The sequence below is a fragment of the Tursiops truncatus genome, chromosome 5 (assembly GCF_011762595.2).
Source record: "Tursiops truncatus isolate mTurTru1 chromosome 5, mTurTru1.mat.Y, whole genome shotgun sequence".
In the NCBI taxonomy this organism is placed as follows: Eukaryota; Metazoa; Chordata; class Mammalia; order Artiodactyla; family Delphinidae; genus Tursiops; species Tursiops truncatus.
The window spans coordinates 120,608,320-120,624,902 of NC_047038.1; the positions used below are offsets into that span (position 1 = coordinate 120,608,320).

General features: G+C 38.8%; 1 long non-coding RNA gene and 1 pseudogene across 1 annotated transcript in view; one reads left to right on the forward strand and one right to left on the reverse strand.

Moving 5' to 3' along the window:
• Positions 1-2,838: 2,838 nt before the first annotated feature.
• The window catches only part of LOC109548541 (uncharacterized), a 66,724-nt gene continuing 52,979 nt past the window's right edge, over positions 2,839-16,583 (reverse strand). The window contains exon 3 of the long non-coding RNA XR_012332171.1: positions 2,839-5,672. This is a non-coding gene — a long non-coding RNA (uncharacterized lncRNA). The remainder of the gene's footprint in view (positions 5,673-16,583) is intronic.
• On the forward strand, positions 12,598-13,149 carry LOC109548581 (riboflavin kinase pseudogene; annotated as a pseudogene).

Sequence of the window (16,583 nt, forward strand, 5' to 3'; positions counted from 1 at the left end):
GTCTAATTGACAGAGTAAGGAATGATAAACCCCTATTTTGAATGTTAAGTGGATGTTTAAAAAAACAACTGACATCTTTTAAGAGGGACGAATGGGATGCATCATTACATGTAGAAACTGAAGTACAGAGTAGTAATGTGTATTGTATGATCCAGTGTTTGTGAAAGACGAAAATAAACCAAAAATAGATTCCCATTTATTAGTATATAGGTTTATATGAGCATGGAGAAAGGTGTGGAAATGTACATACAGGCTGTTTACCTCAGAAACCTGGCCTGACTTGAGTTGGAGAACAAAAGTTAACCTTTTACCTGCAACTGTTTGGCTTCTCTTGTTACAATGAAACTTATGACTTTATTACCTATAAAGAAACTGTAGAGAAATGAAAGATTTCAACTGCTAACATACATATGTAACCGTGAAATAACCTGAAGTTACTGTGATTTTTGTTTTCATTTTCGAAAAAACACTCCGGCCCAATAATTGTCAAAATAATATAAACTGTTTGGGGATGTCTCTAAAATCTTGAGAAGATTTCAAAACTCTCTGTCCATTTTGCACATTACTCATGGAGTCATAAACATGTTTTTCTTAATGGATCATTTAGGAACCTATAATTATCTAAGGCAGATATATAAGGCTAGATATAAGAAACATTTTTCACAGGCCTTTAAAAAATGTTTAGAGCTTTTAAACATGAGTTTGTAAGGTCTAGTAGATTTTTGGCTGATAGTTATATGAAATTAATATAAACAAACTTTCTGGAGTTACCTGCATAGTTCTGGATTCTGCATTTTTTTCTCCCAAGGGGTTTATCTTTGGATCTTCACTTGCCCTCTTGGACCCCAGAATGGTGGCAGCTGGGTATGTACTTTCCACATAGAAAACTGGAAAATTCTTCTCTGAATAATCTGACAAGCCAAAAGAGAAAAGACCTCAAAATACCAACATTGCGATGCCCTAACAATAAAACACACCCGATAATTCTACAGCAAATCCCACATTCAAAAAAAGCCATCCATGTGTTCTGAGCTTCCCAATAGCTTATTAGTGTGCCATTCTTCAACAGAAGCAGACAACCAAGAATCAGCAGACATTTGAGGTGATTCTATCAATAGCTTTCTAATATGAGAGAGAACAAAGCAAACAAAGAAAAGTTGGAAGAAATAATCCATGAAAAGAGAAAATGTAAAAATCTTCAAAAAGGCTGTTATTAATATTCTGAAAGAGACAAGAAGATGGGGTATACATGAAGTAAGAACAGGTGGCAATTTAAAAAAAAAAAGAGCTCTTGGGAATTAAAAATTATCATAGCAGGAAAGGAACTCCAATAGAAAAATTTAAAGATCTCAAAAAATCTATCCCCCCCAATGAACTTTTTCTCAGGAGGCTACCTGATGAAGTTCTCCTAAAGTGGTAAGTGAATTCAAGAGAAAAACATGGGATCTAGGAAGCTGATGGTCTCACCCTGGAGAGAATGAAGGGATTCCCCAGGACAAGGGCAGAGAAGCTTGAGGATGGCAGATGTGCCCAGATGCAGAGCATTCCCAGCCCACACTGGTACAAGCCAAAGGCTCCAGTAGGAAAAGTGTCTGGGAATAAAATTTCCAGTACTGTGCTGGCTCCTGCTTGAAAACGCCAAGGGTCTTGAGAAGTTTAGATGGAGCCAAAGTTGACATGTTCTGGAAAACTGTGCTACAAAACTCAAGTGGCTTTAATGATGACAAAGATATTGATGAAACACATGCAGCTCTAATATGAGGATAATAGTGAACTTACTGCATAGTTATTGTGAGGATTTAATGACTTGATACATGTAAAGCATTTAGAACATACTGAGAGTGACAAAGATATTAGTTGTCATCATCATCATCGGGCAGGTTATTAAACTCTACAGTTAGGCCTCCTGGAATACTGGCTCTACCACTAGTTGTTTATCTTGGGAAATTTATATAAACTCCTTAAGCCTCAGTGTCCTCATCTATAAAATGTACATAGCAATGATATCTACTTTATAGGCTAATTTTAGGGTTTGAATTAGATAAGACAATGTATATAAAGTACCTAGCAAATTAAACACTCTATGAATATTAGATATTGATAGTAATCATTTGTTTTCCATGGAAAATAACAATATTTTAAATTTTTGAGAAGAAAACTCTCCACCATTAGAGAACTATTCTTAGTTTTAAGATAGTTTTATATTGTTGCAACCATGGCATTTGTATTACTTTGTATTATTTTAAAAGTATTATGAACATTTGGTGTTTCTATAACATCTCGGTAATTATATTTTGCATCTGCCAAGCACATCATCAAAATGATTCGAAACAAGTCACCAAAACATTTGTGGGACATTCAGATTGTTTGTAGTTTGGCTCTCATCAAGAAGACAAAAGTGTACATCTTTGTCATTTTGGATTTTGGCTTCTCATATATTATTTCCCAAGACTCTCAGGAGATATGCAAACAAGACTGACGTGTAATGGTCTTCATGGCAAGGATCCCAGCTCCAAGCTACAAGAACATTGGCAAGCATTTCAACTCCCTCAACATCTCTGACTTCAGTCTTAAAATAAAAATGAAATGTTAACCGAATAGTTATAAATGATTTTGAATGTGGGTATTTTTCAAAACTGCTCTAGGAATTTATTTTTTTAACGTTTTTATTGGAGTGTAATTGCTTTACAATGGTGTCTTACTTTCTGCATTATAACAAAGTGAATCAGTTATACATATACATATATCCCCCTATCTCTTCCCTCTTGCGTCTCCCTCCCTCCCACTCTCCCGATCCCACCCTTCTAGCTGGTCAAAAAGCACTGAGCTGATCTCCCTGTGCTATGAGGCTGCTTCCCACTAGCTATCTATTTTACATTTGGTAGTGTATATATGTCCATGCCACTCTCTCACTTCGTCCCAGCTTACCCTTCCCCCTCCCCGTATCCTCAAGTCCATTCTCTACGTCTGCGTCTTTATTCCTGTCCTGCCCCTAGGTTCTTCATAACCATTTTTTAGCAAGTTTTTTAAACTCCTTAATTGCCAGTCCCATCATCTGAAAAATAGGGTAAATATAGTAGTTCTTTTCTTACCTAGTGTAGTGAGAACTAAAGGAGAAAATGCAGGTAAAGCACTTGGCAAACAAGCTGACACACGTTAGGCACAAAATTAACGTTTCATTGTAGCAGAAACAATAATGATAACAGTAGCTTCAGACAAAAGTTGAGGAGGAAGGTACATATATTGCAAAAGATAAGTGAAGGATTTCTTCCTGTTTTAAGATATCTGGGTGCTCTTTTATTTCTTCATTCGTGCGGTTTTCCATGAGTTGATTAAATGTAAATAAAACTGTATAAGTACTTCAATGTCAAATACTAGAGAAAACTTTACCATTGACCAACCTCCCATCATGAAAGTTTCTTTTTCCAGAAACTCTAGATGTCTGAATTTCCAATTTGAATAAAAACCCAATTTAAAAATTAAACCATTTCAAAAGTGATGAGGCTGGTGCTTGGAATGACTAAGTATAATTGACACCGATATTTCTTCTCAGCGCTAACACTTTGCTTCATTGAAGGAATTTATTCACATTTTCTAACATTCTTCACGTATCTGCCATGTCTCCATCCTCTCTCACTATATGCAACACACTGAAGAAGATCACCCTTAATAAGATTCTTGTTTTGGATGGAAAAATCTGTGATGGGTTTTTCCTATCGTTCAATTCCATGCTGACAAGTTTCTAAGTTACTCAAATTCTTGCATAACAATTATATAATATTCAAATATTTTAGTAAAAATTGTCCCATTAGGCAACATAAAATATTTGAGGCGAAGGCTCTGATAAAGTGTACTAGCTGTCTTTTATAAAAAGAAGTCAACCCCCTTTTTTTTTTTTACCATATCCTAACATTTCAAAATAGCCTTAAATGCAATTTTACATAAATTTATAAAGAACATAATGTTGTAGAAACACAACCCTGCTAGGAATATAAAGACCTGGGTTCTAGGTTCAGCACTTCCACTTTCTAGATGTCCATCAGTGTCTTAAAATGTACCCAGGATTTGATTTAGTCAGATATGGTACGATGACAGACACAGTGACAACTGCCTTGAAAGAAGAGTTTATTGCTCACAGTTCCCCCAAAAGAAGGGAGCATGCCACGCCATGCAGGGCCATATGGGGAAGCCCAGGGTCAGTCAGGAGGCAGAAAGAGCTAAGGAAAAGCATGGGCCAGGGCCTTTATTGTGGATTTCAGGAAAAGGAACAGGCAAGGTGGGGTAGGCAGGCTAAGTGAGCTTCAGTGGGTTCTGGGCCATAGGGGTGGTCCCAGTTATCTGGTAACTGGCCCTGGGGTGATTTAGGGCAGGAGGATAGTGTCCCAGAATGTTGGCACCAACAAAAGGAGGTGGATGGGGGATATGGACTGAGATTGGTTGGCTTGCATATCAAAGATGTACTGAAGCAAGCTGTTTGCTATCTCTGGAAATTAGCTAACCCCGGGAGAGGCAGTCCCTCGCTGGGTCCACAAGGTCCCAAGATATCAAAGTATTCTAAAATATATTTTAAAAAAACAAAAACATAGTAAATACAATCAGTAAAAAATATTTAACCTCTCCGAACATCAGTCCCCTCAAAGTCAGAAAAATAGGGAAAATAATGCCTGCTTCTGCCTCACTCACTGTAATCAAATAGTAAATGGGATCTAGGCAGGATGCCACCAGCAACTTCTGCAACTACTCTACTACGTTACTCTCAAAACACTATTAAAGTACAGAATTTTATTTCTGAGGTTGAAATGTTAGGTTTGTGAAGGAGATATATCTAGAGCCTCAGAGAGGCTTGGTGTATGGTAACTCAAATCATACCAGCTGGAGGGTAAGCTGTTACAGGAAATCACTGGTGCCCTGAGCACAAAGGATAACTGCGGGCTGATGGTCTGCGACCATGGCAGTACTGGATCCACTCCAACAGTCCAGTCCACTATAGCCCATGTAGGGCTCAGCTACCATATTGGTAATCTTAGCACTACTGAGCAGTAACTGGATTCTGCTATGAATTAAATTACCTTGCTTTTGATGATTAGGAAAGGAGTCAAAAAGTAAATGGTTTACTATCCCCCATGAATGCTTTTGCCAATTTTCTACATAAACAGTTCATTTGATTCTTTGTTTAGTTTTGATTCTTTTTTCCCAAGTCTTGTTATTATTGACCTCTCCTTCTACAGAGTTTAAAACCAGACTCTATTCCTAAACTGGTAACTGACTACTTGTAAAAAAAATTAACATAGATCTACTTATAACCCATAAGTTGCCTTTATTTATTTATTTATTTTTGGCCGCATTGGGTCTTCGTTGCTGCATGCGGGCTTTCTCTAGTTGCGGCGAGCGGGGGCTACTCTTCGTTGTGGTGTGCGGGCTTCTCATTGTGGTGGCTTCTCTTGTTGTGAAGCACGGGCTCGAGGTGCACGGGCTCAGTAGTTGTGGCATGCAGGCTCAGTAGCTGTGGCTCGTGGGCTCTAGAGCGCAGGCTCAATAGTTGTGGTACACGGGCTTAGTTGCTCCACGGCATGTGCGATCTTCCCAGACCAGGGCTTGAACCTGTGTCTCTTGCATTGGCAAGCGGATTCTTAACCATTGCGCCACCAGGGAAGTTCCCACCATGAGTTGCCCTTTGAAAGAAATCAATAAGGCATCTGAATTGCTCCAAGATGGAAATTGGTATTTGTGTGTATGTGTGTTTGTGTAATGTGACATATCTTATGCATATGACTCTTACACCCAAGATTTTATGAGAAGTGAGAGGTCTCAGATCAAGTATAAAAGAGGGTGGCTGTGGGAAACCTTTTAGAGAATGGCAATAAAAGAGCTTTAAGTCAGTTTTGAAGAGCCCTTTAAGCAGTCACTGTGTGAACCCAGACGGCTACCTTTGCCCATGTCATCACTGTCCTCATCTATAAAATGGGGATAATGATACCTCTTTTCTTGAGAAACAGGTATGAAGATCAAATGTGAAAATAAGAGGAAAGACCAATGAAAGAAAAAAATACTGCAAAATTATGTTATAATAAAATTTTCATTGTGATTTGTTTGAATACTGATATATATGACCAATAAATTAAATTTAATTGGGAATTAAATTAAATTATAGTACAACTTAATTAGCAACTGACTATAACACAATTTTGAAATGACCTAACTTCCTCCAGAAAATTATTTATTTACAAGGTGCAATTTGTGCTGCTTTTATGGGTTTATTTTCAATCAACAGTTTACTGTTTGGTATTTCAGAAATATTTCTCTTCAGCATACATTCATTAAACATTTAATAACAACATTGTGCTAGATACACTGGAAAAGCAGAGTTGAATGAAATCCAGAAGACTACAGATTCAAGGCATAGAGACCTCATTTCTGACTGGAAGACGGGAAGCCCTCGGGGAGCAGGTCAGCCCTAAGCTGAGCCTTGGGAGCTTACAGAACTACAACATGAACAACAGGGTAAAAGACACTGTAGAAATTGGAACTGTGTGTAAGAACCCATAAAAGAGAGAACAAAACTTGCATATGGTAAGCAGCAAACAATTCCATCTGCAAGGGCCAGATTGTGTTTGTGTAGAGTACTGAGTGAGTTTAAAGGTCTTGATTGCAAAATATTTTCTATGTCAACAAGTAAGAGTGCAAGAATTTTTACATCTAAAGAGAACTGGGTTTTCCTACGATATTATCATGCATTTCCTGGGCCTTACTATATGATATTGCTATGCAGTCCCACCTAGTAGTGATTGACATAAATCAACAATAATTTTGGTTGAAATTATTAAAGTGCACTTTGTAGCTTGACTGAAATCAGTCAAGCTACAAAGCATCTCAAAAATACAGGTGTTGGAGTGTTTGACCTTGAAGCCACTTTCTAGCTCTATGAGTCCACCCATGCTTCTATGTATATTGAGTTCAGAGCTTATGAGACTATGGTTCTGGGTTCTGAAACAATGTGGCCCAAATACTTTTTATAGAACTCTGAAACTGACCCTTAAGTAGCTCTCCTTTATATCTCCAGCTAAATATTTCACTCCTATCTCCCAGCAGTATTTAAATAAATGTATCCTATTTTGTCACCAGCAGTAAGAGAGTACCAAAATCCATCCATCACTAGCCGAGAAAAACAATAGACAGTTCCCACATTATTGACTGTGGATTGAAGCTTCGCATTCATAGGAAAAGAAAAGCATGCTGAGAATTTAGAACTAAGATTCTTCTCCATCGAAGCATGAGGTTCACGCAATGTTTCCTACAATGGTGTATGCGAGAAAATCTAAACTGAAAATTAAATAACACATAGCTTTTCAAGCATTTTAAATTTAGTGTTCTCAAAATATTTAAAGACCATGGTCACCAAATCGTGGGTGAAAATGCAAAAGGTGAATCTAATTTCCTGAGGAGATGAGGTAGGCATTGATGCTAACTTGAAGGAGAACATGCATTTATTGCTAAATGGCCACTTTTGCAGAGTTTACAAGCACATAAAAAAGATCAGAAAAGTTGCCACTTCTGTTCTTCACATTTACTATGACTAACAGGTAATGACTATAAATAAGTCCCAGATATTAATTTAATACAGTCATCTTCCCTACCTTGAAACCTAATTTCAGAATTTGACCCTAGAAACAGGCAGTTTTTTCCAACTTATTCAGAAAGTCCTCAAGCAATTTACATTACTGAATTGGAATATGAGGAAATGTTACTTCTCTTTAAATTTACTTTATTGGGATTGGCTTGATAGTTATCTATGATTTAGCAACATTAGACTTTGGTACCAAAGGTTAAAATAAATAACATTATTCTTTGTAATATTAACAGTGTATGTAGTAATAGAACAAAACGGAGTGCAAAGAAACTGAGATGAACTTTCATGAGAAAAATAAAATGCAGACCAAGCTTCTGGGTTTTATACTCCTGGGATAGAATATTATTAACCCTTCCCAACCCCACTAACAGAAGCCATTTGCAGAAACCTTTCTGCAAAGGGACTTACTGAACTTAGCTTTGATAGGGTATGGGCAGATGTAATTTCTGAAGTCATTTGGCTGTCACCTTCATTTTATGGGGAAGAAAATCAAGACCCAGGTAAGCGCAGTGTAGTGACTTACCAGGATCACACAGCCAATTACCAGCTGAGTAAATTTTGTATTCTTACCACTCCTTTCTCTACATGAATCTTCCATGTTACTCTCACATCTTTCATTTCACTCCTCACGCACAGTGCCTCAATTACACTGAGCTTCTTTCAGTCTTCTCCCAGTTCCTGCCCCTCAAATGATACCAGGCTCCCTTGTCTCTGAGCCTTCACACATGTAGTTCCTTGTTCTGAAACCCATCCATGCCCAAACCCCATCCCCACCAAACTCCATGTTCCTTAACTCCCAGCCATTGTCCAAGTCACATTATAGCAGGGCCCTCAAGCTCCCAGAAATCTAGGTTACATATACTTCCTCTCTGTTCCTATTGCACCCTCTACTCCCCCCATTATAATATGTCAAACACTATATTGTAATTGTCTGATTAATTATTTGTTTGCACTATTAGACTGTGAACTCTTTGAATATCACATTCATCATCATTACCACAGCATCAAATGCAATGCCTGAAATATGGGATTGGCTCAGTAAAAAAAAGCTGTTTAAATAAATGAATAAGTAAGAACATGTGTTAATGAGCCAAGGTACTACAAATGCATTTAGAACAATGGAATTCGAATACTGCACACATCTAGGGTACCTGCCACTATACAATGTATAATGCTTGTTATTCTTCCTAACAGAGAACTGTGTTACAGCTATTGAAAGGGGTTGTGTAGTACCACAGGAGATGAGGGATGAAGCTAAGAAGCTGACATTTGAAGTGGAATACTATGATGATTCTCATGTAGCCATTCACAATTAGAAAACAGATGCTGTGGGAATCCTCCCTTTCCAATCATACCAGCTCATGGGCAGCTACAAGGTGATTAAACGTCATGGAGTGAACAGTAAAAAAATCAGATTTGTAGTTACTAGAGGTAGGGGTTGGGGGGGTGAGTTAGATGAAGGTAGTCAAAAGGTACAAACTTCCAGTTATAAGATAAATAAGTACTAGGGATATAATGCACACGTGATGAATATAATTAAAACCACTGTACATTATATATGAAAGATGTTAAAAGAGTAAATCCTAGGTGGTGGAGTCAAGATGGCAGTGTGGGAAGACTCGGAGTTTGCATCTCCCCACGACTAGGGCTCCTGCAGGATGCCGATGGGGGGACCTCAACGCCCAAGGAGACGGGAGGAACCCCAAAGCAAACCGGTAGGATGTGTGGGGACTGAGTTGGGGAGGAGAAGTGGAGGTGGAACAGGACTGGCACCCCTGAGGGGTGTGGCTGAGAGGGGTGAGGGGTTCCCATGCCTGGAGGGATGCTCGGGGCTCAGATCGTGGGGTGTGTGCCCAGTGTGTCCCCTGCCCAATCGGCCGGGGATGTCTGCGGGCTCTTGGGCAGGGTCCTACGCCCTCAGAGGCCTGCTCCGGGCCGCACTGGTCTTGGGGGCATGGGAGTGAGGCTGGGGGAGAACAGGAGAGGCAGGCAGGAGGGTCCCTCCAGAACCAGAGGAGCAGGGGAAGGAGCAGAGGGCATTGGCACCACCCACTAGAGCCCGGGAAACCTACTGAGCTCCCAGGCCAGTCCCCCACCCTCCAAAGCCCCCTCCAGGCTGCGTGGGTCCTGGGGGCATAGGAGGGAGGTTGGGGCGGGAGGCCGGGGCAGGGGGGGTGGGGGGGGGGAGGGAGGGAGTACGAGAGGCAGGCAGGAGGGGCCCTCCAGGACTGGAGGAGTGGGAGAGGAGTGGAGGATATTTGCCTCACCCACTCGAGGCCCAGGAAAACTGCTGAGCTCCCTGGTGGGGTTCCCCCATCCTCTGAGACCAGAGGTGGGAGACACGGCTGGGCCCCTTCTGTTCCATTGAGCCGAGGCCCCACACCCCACACCCCCAGGGCCTTTTCCAGCCCTGTGGGTCCTAAGCAGAGGCCCCACCCACCACCCAAACCCCACCCCTGCTTAGGTCCCACCCTCCACAGCCAAGGCCTTTCCACCTTTTTTTTTTCTCCTCTTTTATACTATTGTGGTTCTGTTTTACCTTCTGGTTGTTGTTTCATCTATATATATATATTTTTTCTTTCTAACATATCTGTTTGTTTCCTAGTCTAATTTTATTTTTTACTTTGTTATCGTTCTCCTCTTTTTTATTTTTTTTGCCACCCTGTGCAGCTTGCGGGATCTTGGTTCACGAGCCGGGGGTCGGCTGAAGCTCCTGTGGTGGGAGCTCCGAGTCCGAACCACTGGACTAACAGAGAACCTCAGACTCCTGGAAATATTCATCGGAGTGAGGTCTCCCGGAGGTCCTCATCTCAGCACCAAGACCCAGCTCTACCCAACAGCCTACAAACTCCAGTGCTGGAGGCCTCAGGCCAAACAACCAGTGAGACAGGAACACAATTTTACTCATAAAAAAAAAAAATGAGATGACAAAAAACTATGTCACAGATGAAGGAGCAAGGTAAAAACCTACAAGACCAAATAAATGAAGAAGAAATAGGCAATCTACCTGAAAAAGAATTCAGAGTAATGATAGTAAAGGTGATCCAGAATCTCGAAAATAGAATGGAGGCACAGATTGAGAAAATACAAGAAATGTTTAACAAAGATCTAGAAGAACTAAAGAACAAACAAGCGGAGATGAACAACACAATAACTGAAATGAAAAATACACTAGAAGGAATCAATAACAGAAGAACTGAGGCAGAAGAACGAATAAGTGACCTGGAAGACAAAATGGTGGAAATAACTACTGCAGAGCAGAATAAAGAAAAAAGAATGAAAAGAATTAAGGACAGTCTCAGAGACCTCTGGGACAACACTAAATGCACCAACTTTTGAATTATAGGGGCCCCAGAAGAAGAAGAGAAAAAGAATAAAATATTTGAAGAGATTATAGTCGAAAACTTCCCTAACATGGGAAAGGAAATAGTCAATCAAGTCCAGGAAGCACAGAGAGTCCCATACAGGATAAATCCTAGGAGAAACACACCAAGACACATATTAATCAAACTAACAAAAATTAAATTCAAAGAAAAAGTATAAAAAGCAGCAAGGGAAAAGCTGCAAATAACATACAAAGGAATCCCCATGAGGTTATCAGCTGATTTTTCAGCAGAAACTCTGTAGGCCAGAAGGGAGTGGCAGATATACTTAAAGTGATGAAAGAGAAAAACCTACAACCAAGATTACTCTACCCAGCAAGGATCTCATTCAGATTCCATGGAGATATCAAAAGCTTTTCAAACAAGCAAAAGCTAAGAGAATTCAGCACCACCAAACCAGCTTTACAACAAATGCTAAAGGAACTTCTCTAGGCAGGAAACACAAGAGAAGAAAAAAGACCCACAAAAACAAACCCAAAACAATTAAGAAAATGGTAATAGGAACATATATATTGGTAATAACCTTGAGTATAAATGGATTAAATGCCCCATCCAGAAGACAAAGACTGGCTGAATGGATACAAAAACAAGACCCCTTTATATGCTGTCTACAAGAGACCCACTTCAGATCTAGGGACACATGCAGACTGAAACTGAAGGGCTGGAAAAAGATATTACATGCAAATGGAAATCAAAAGAAAGCTGGAGTAACAATTCTCATATCAGATAAAATAGACTTTAAAGACTGTTACCAGAGATAAGGAAGGACACTACATAATGATCAAGGGATCAATCCAAGAAGAAGATATAACAATTATAAATGTTTATGTACCCAACATAGGAGCACCTCAATACATAAGGCAAATCCTAACAGCCATGAAAGGGGAAATCAACAGTAACACAATAATAGTAGGGGACTTTAACACCCCCCTTACATCAGTAGACAGATCATCCAAACAGAAAATAAATGAGGAAACACAAGGTTTAAATGACACAATAGACCAGAGAGATTTAATTGATATTTATAGAATATTCCACCTGAAAGTGGCAGAATACACTTTCTTCTCAACTGCACATGGAACATTCTCCAGGATAGATCACATCTTGGGTCACAAATCAAACCTTGGGAAATTTAAGAAAATTGAAATCGTATGAAACATCTTTTCTGACCACAATGCTATGAGATTGGAAATCAGTTACAGGGGAAAAAAACGGTAAAAACCACAAATACATGGAGGCTAAACAGTGCACTACTAAATAACCAAGAGATCACTGAAGAAATCAAAGAAGAAATTTAAAAATACATAGAAACACACACTTACTCGGTCGCCGGCGTTCAGGAGCCCAGACGCAGCATCTGAGTCACCCGGCACCTTCTGTTCGGTCAGGCGTGAGGGTCTCGCCATGGTGTGTCGTCTGTGCCGCTAGGCCCGTTGTATGCCCGTGCACTCGCCCAGCCACCCGGCTGGCCTGCGGAACTCCCACCCGTGTCCCCCGGCTGGTCCAGGGGGTCCAGGCACCGCCTCAACAGCGGCTCCGCGGGATGCGCAGACTGGACCACAGCCTGCACCCCTAGCTGACGGCGTCATGAGGCACCTGCCGTACTTCCGCCGCAGCCAGGTGGTGCGGGGCTTCGGTCGCGGCTCCAAGTAGCTGGGCATCCCTACAGCTAACTTTCCTGAACAAGTAGTAGATAATCTTCCAGCTGACGTATCCACTGGCATATATTATGGTTGGGCCAGTGTTGGAAGTGGAGACATCCATAAGATGGTGGTGAGCATAGGATGGAACCCAAACTACAAGAATACAAAAGAGTCCATGGAAACTCATATCATGCATACTTTCAAACAGGACTTCTACGGGAATACTCTACGTGGCCATCGTCGGCTACCTCAGACCAGAAAAGAACTTTTGATTCTTTAGAGTCACTTATTTCAGCAATTCAAGGTGATATTGAGGAAGCTAAGAAACGACTAGATTTACCAGAACATTTGAAACTCAAAGAAGACAATTTCTTCCAGGTTCCTAAAAGCAAAATAATGAATGGCCACTGATGGAAAAGCATCATATTTATTCATTCACTGTTTTCTAATATTTTACTGCTTATAACTCTACAGTCTCATCTTGGTTATACTTTAAAAATCAAACATTTTCCTACATTAAACTGTGAATTAATGTGAATTAAACAGTACAATGTAGTTACCATATTATGTTCCAACTGTTCAATTAAACCCATCATGTTACAGTACTAAAAAGGTTCATTTTAAAAATCAAGATTCTTTTTTATGTAATATGTTAATAAAAATGTACCACTAGAAAGGTCTTAAGTGTTTTATAATGGAAATGAAATATATATAAATGTGGGTAACAGGCAAGTCACTAGTTTGAGATGAGAACTATAATTCCCATGGTAAAATTCTAGCATGCATGTACCTGTATAGCATGCTCTGCTAATCAGAAGGCTTATAAAAGTAACTATATTAAGCAGAGGTTTGACAGTTTATTACACACCTAAGGGGAAAAATCCAGACTTCATATTTTTGATATTTTGTGCATTTATATATTATTATAGACATGAAGACTTGTAAAATTTCATTTTAGTTAGTCATTTCCTTTAAGGGCTCAAATCATTGTACTGTGTTCCATCTTTGTTACAGCTGCCTCAGTTCTAATTGGTCTAGACTCTCTCCCTATTACTTTTTTGTTTTTCTTTTAAAACAGTAAAATAAGTGTTTTTTGAATCTCTAGCTCTCATTTATGTGTTGTATAACACTTCTCTCTTTTTAAGAGTAGATATTCTTCAACATTTTTCTTAACCTTTGTTTCCTGTAAAAAACTGTCAGTGTCAGTTCTTCCATTTAGAATATCCAACTCTACATTTACAAAATGTAGAGTTTCATCTGTGTCTGTATCTGCCATCCCATTCCTTCATTATATGAACAGTGATTAAGCACATATCTCTTGCATTTTAGAAAAAACACCCAAAAGTTCATCTGTAGGTTTTCTCCAAGTTTAAACGAACATCTAGCATTTCATTTACATATACCAGTTTCTTAAACAACACAAAATACTTGTTTCCCTCCCAGGGAAACTATTTTAAGAGCCAGCTAAACTATGAAATACAAGGTTATTTGTTTTTAATGTGATTATATGTTCCTGAGCAAATGCAAACTGTTGTAGTTGTGTGTGCACAATGTAATTTAAGGCTAAAGAGTGCTATTTAGAAGATAATTTTAAAGATAACTTATTATAAAACCATTTTCCCCTAATCTGCATAAACGAGAGAACTGATTTTAACAAAACTGTTTATATAATATTTAGAAGAACATCTAAAGCTAATGTTGGAGAAGGGAGAAGCAGGAATAAATTCACTTGGATTGTTTTGACTTTTTGGTGTATGAATTTATGGCAAACAATGTAGTATGTGTCTTTTTCATTTCTTCTTTATAGAAATACTTAGAAAATGTAATTGAATGTTAGAAATCCTATACTTGAAAAAAGCCTAAATTATCAGTGGTTCTATGAAACAAAGTTAAAAACAAACATGGAAAGTGTAAAAAAGATTTGTGTTTGTTTGAGTAGCTTGTGACTGATTGTGTCCTCATTAAGTGTGAAAATTCTTTGATATTGTCACCTTACATTTTGTTAAATAACTACTGCTTTTGAAAAGCCTATTGTGTGTGGTTTAGGAGTTAGTTAATAGTGTCTACATTTTTTAAAGTTTTATATTAAGTATTTATATATTATAAGAAATTGCAGTAGGGCCATTTTCGATTAGTCAGTGTTTTCAGGCCTTGAAAAAAATCTTGACCAAGTGAAAAAAAAAATACATAGAAACAAATGACAATGAAAACAGGTTGACCCAAAACCTATGGGACATGGCAAAAGCAGTTCTAAGAGGGAAGTTTACAGCAATTCAATCTCACCTCAAGAAACAAGAAAAGTCTAAAATAAACAATCTAACCCTACACCTAAAGCAACTAGAGAAAGAAGAACAAAGAAAACCCAAAGTCAGCAGAAGCAAAGAAACCATAAAGATCAGAGCAGAAATAAATGAAATAGTGGCTGTATCAATTTACATTCCCACCAACAGTGCAAGAGGGTTCCCTTTTCTCCCCACTCTCTCCAGCATTTGTTGTTTGTAGATTTTCTGATGATGCCCATTCTAAGCAGTGTGAGGTGATACCTCATTGCAGTTTTGATTTGCATTTCTCTAATAATTAGTAATTATTGGGTAGCTTTTCACATGCCTCTTGGACATCTGTATGTCTTCGCTGGAGAAATGTCTATTTAGATCTTCCCCCCATTTTTGATTGGGTTGTTTGTTTTCTTAATATTGAGCTGCATGAGCTGTTTATATATTTTGGAGATTAATCCTTTCTTCATTGATTCATTTGCAAATATTTTCTCCCATTCTGAGGGTTGTCTTTTCATCTTATTTATAGTTTCCTTTGCTGTACAAAAGCTTTTAAGTTTTATTACGTCTCATTTGTTTATTTTTGTTTTTATATCCATTACTCTAGGAGGTGGGTCAAAAAGGATCTTGTGCTGATTTACGTCCAAGAGTGCTCTTCCTATGTTTTCCTCTAAGAGTTTTATAGTCTCTGGTCTTACATTTACGTCTTTAATCCATTTTGAGTTTATTTTTGTGTGTGGTGTTAGGAAGTGTTCTAATTTCATTCTTTTACATGTAGCTGTCCAGTTTTCCCAGCACCACTTATTGAAGAGACTATCTTTTTTCCATTGTATACCCTTCCCTCCTTTGTCATAGATTAGTTGACAATAAGTGTGTGGGTTTATCTCTGGGCTTTCTATCCTGTTCCATTGATCTATATTTCTGTTTTTGTGCCAGTACCATATTGTCTTGATTACTGTAGCTTTGTAGTATAGTCTGAAGTCAGGGAGTCTGATTCCTCCAGCTCCGTTTTTTTCCCTCAACATTGCTTTGGCAATTTGGGGTCTTTTGTGTCTCCACACAAATTTTAAGATTTTTTGTTCTAGTTCTGTAAAAACTGCCATTGGTAGTTTGATAGGGATTGTACTGAATCTCTAGATTGCTTTGGGTAGTATAGTCATTTTCACAGTATTGATGCTTCCAATCCAAGAACATGGTATATCTCTCCATCTGTTTGTGTCATCTTTGATTTCTTTCATCAGTGTCTTATAGTTTTCTAAGTACAGGTCTTCTACCTCCTTAGTTAGGCTTATTCCTAGGTATTTTATTCTTTTTTTTTGCAATGGTAAATGGGACTGTTTCCTTAATTTCTCTTTCTGCTCTTTCATTGTAAGTGTATAGGAATGCAAGAGATTTCTGTGTATTAATTTTGTATCCTGCAACTTTACCAAATTCATTGATTAGCTCTACTAGAGGGAACCCTCTTGCACTGTTGGTGGGAATGTAAGTTGATACAGCCACTATGGAGAACAGTATGGAGGGTCCTTTAAAAACTAAAGATAGAATTACCATATGACCCAGCAATCCCACTACTGGGCATATACCCAGAGAAAACCATAATTCAAAAAGACACATGCATGACAATGTTCATTGTGGCACTGTTTACAATAGCCAGGTC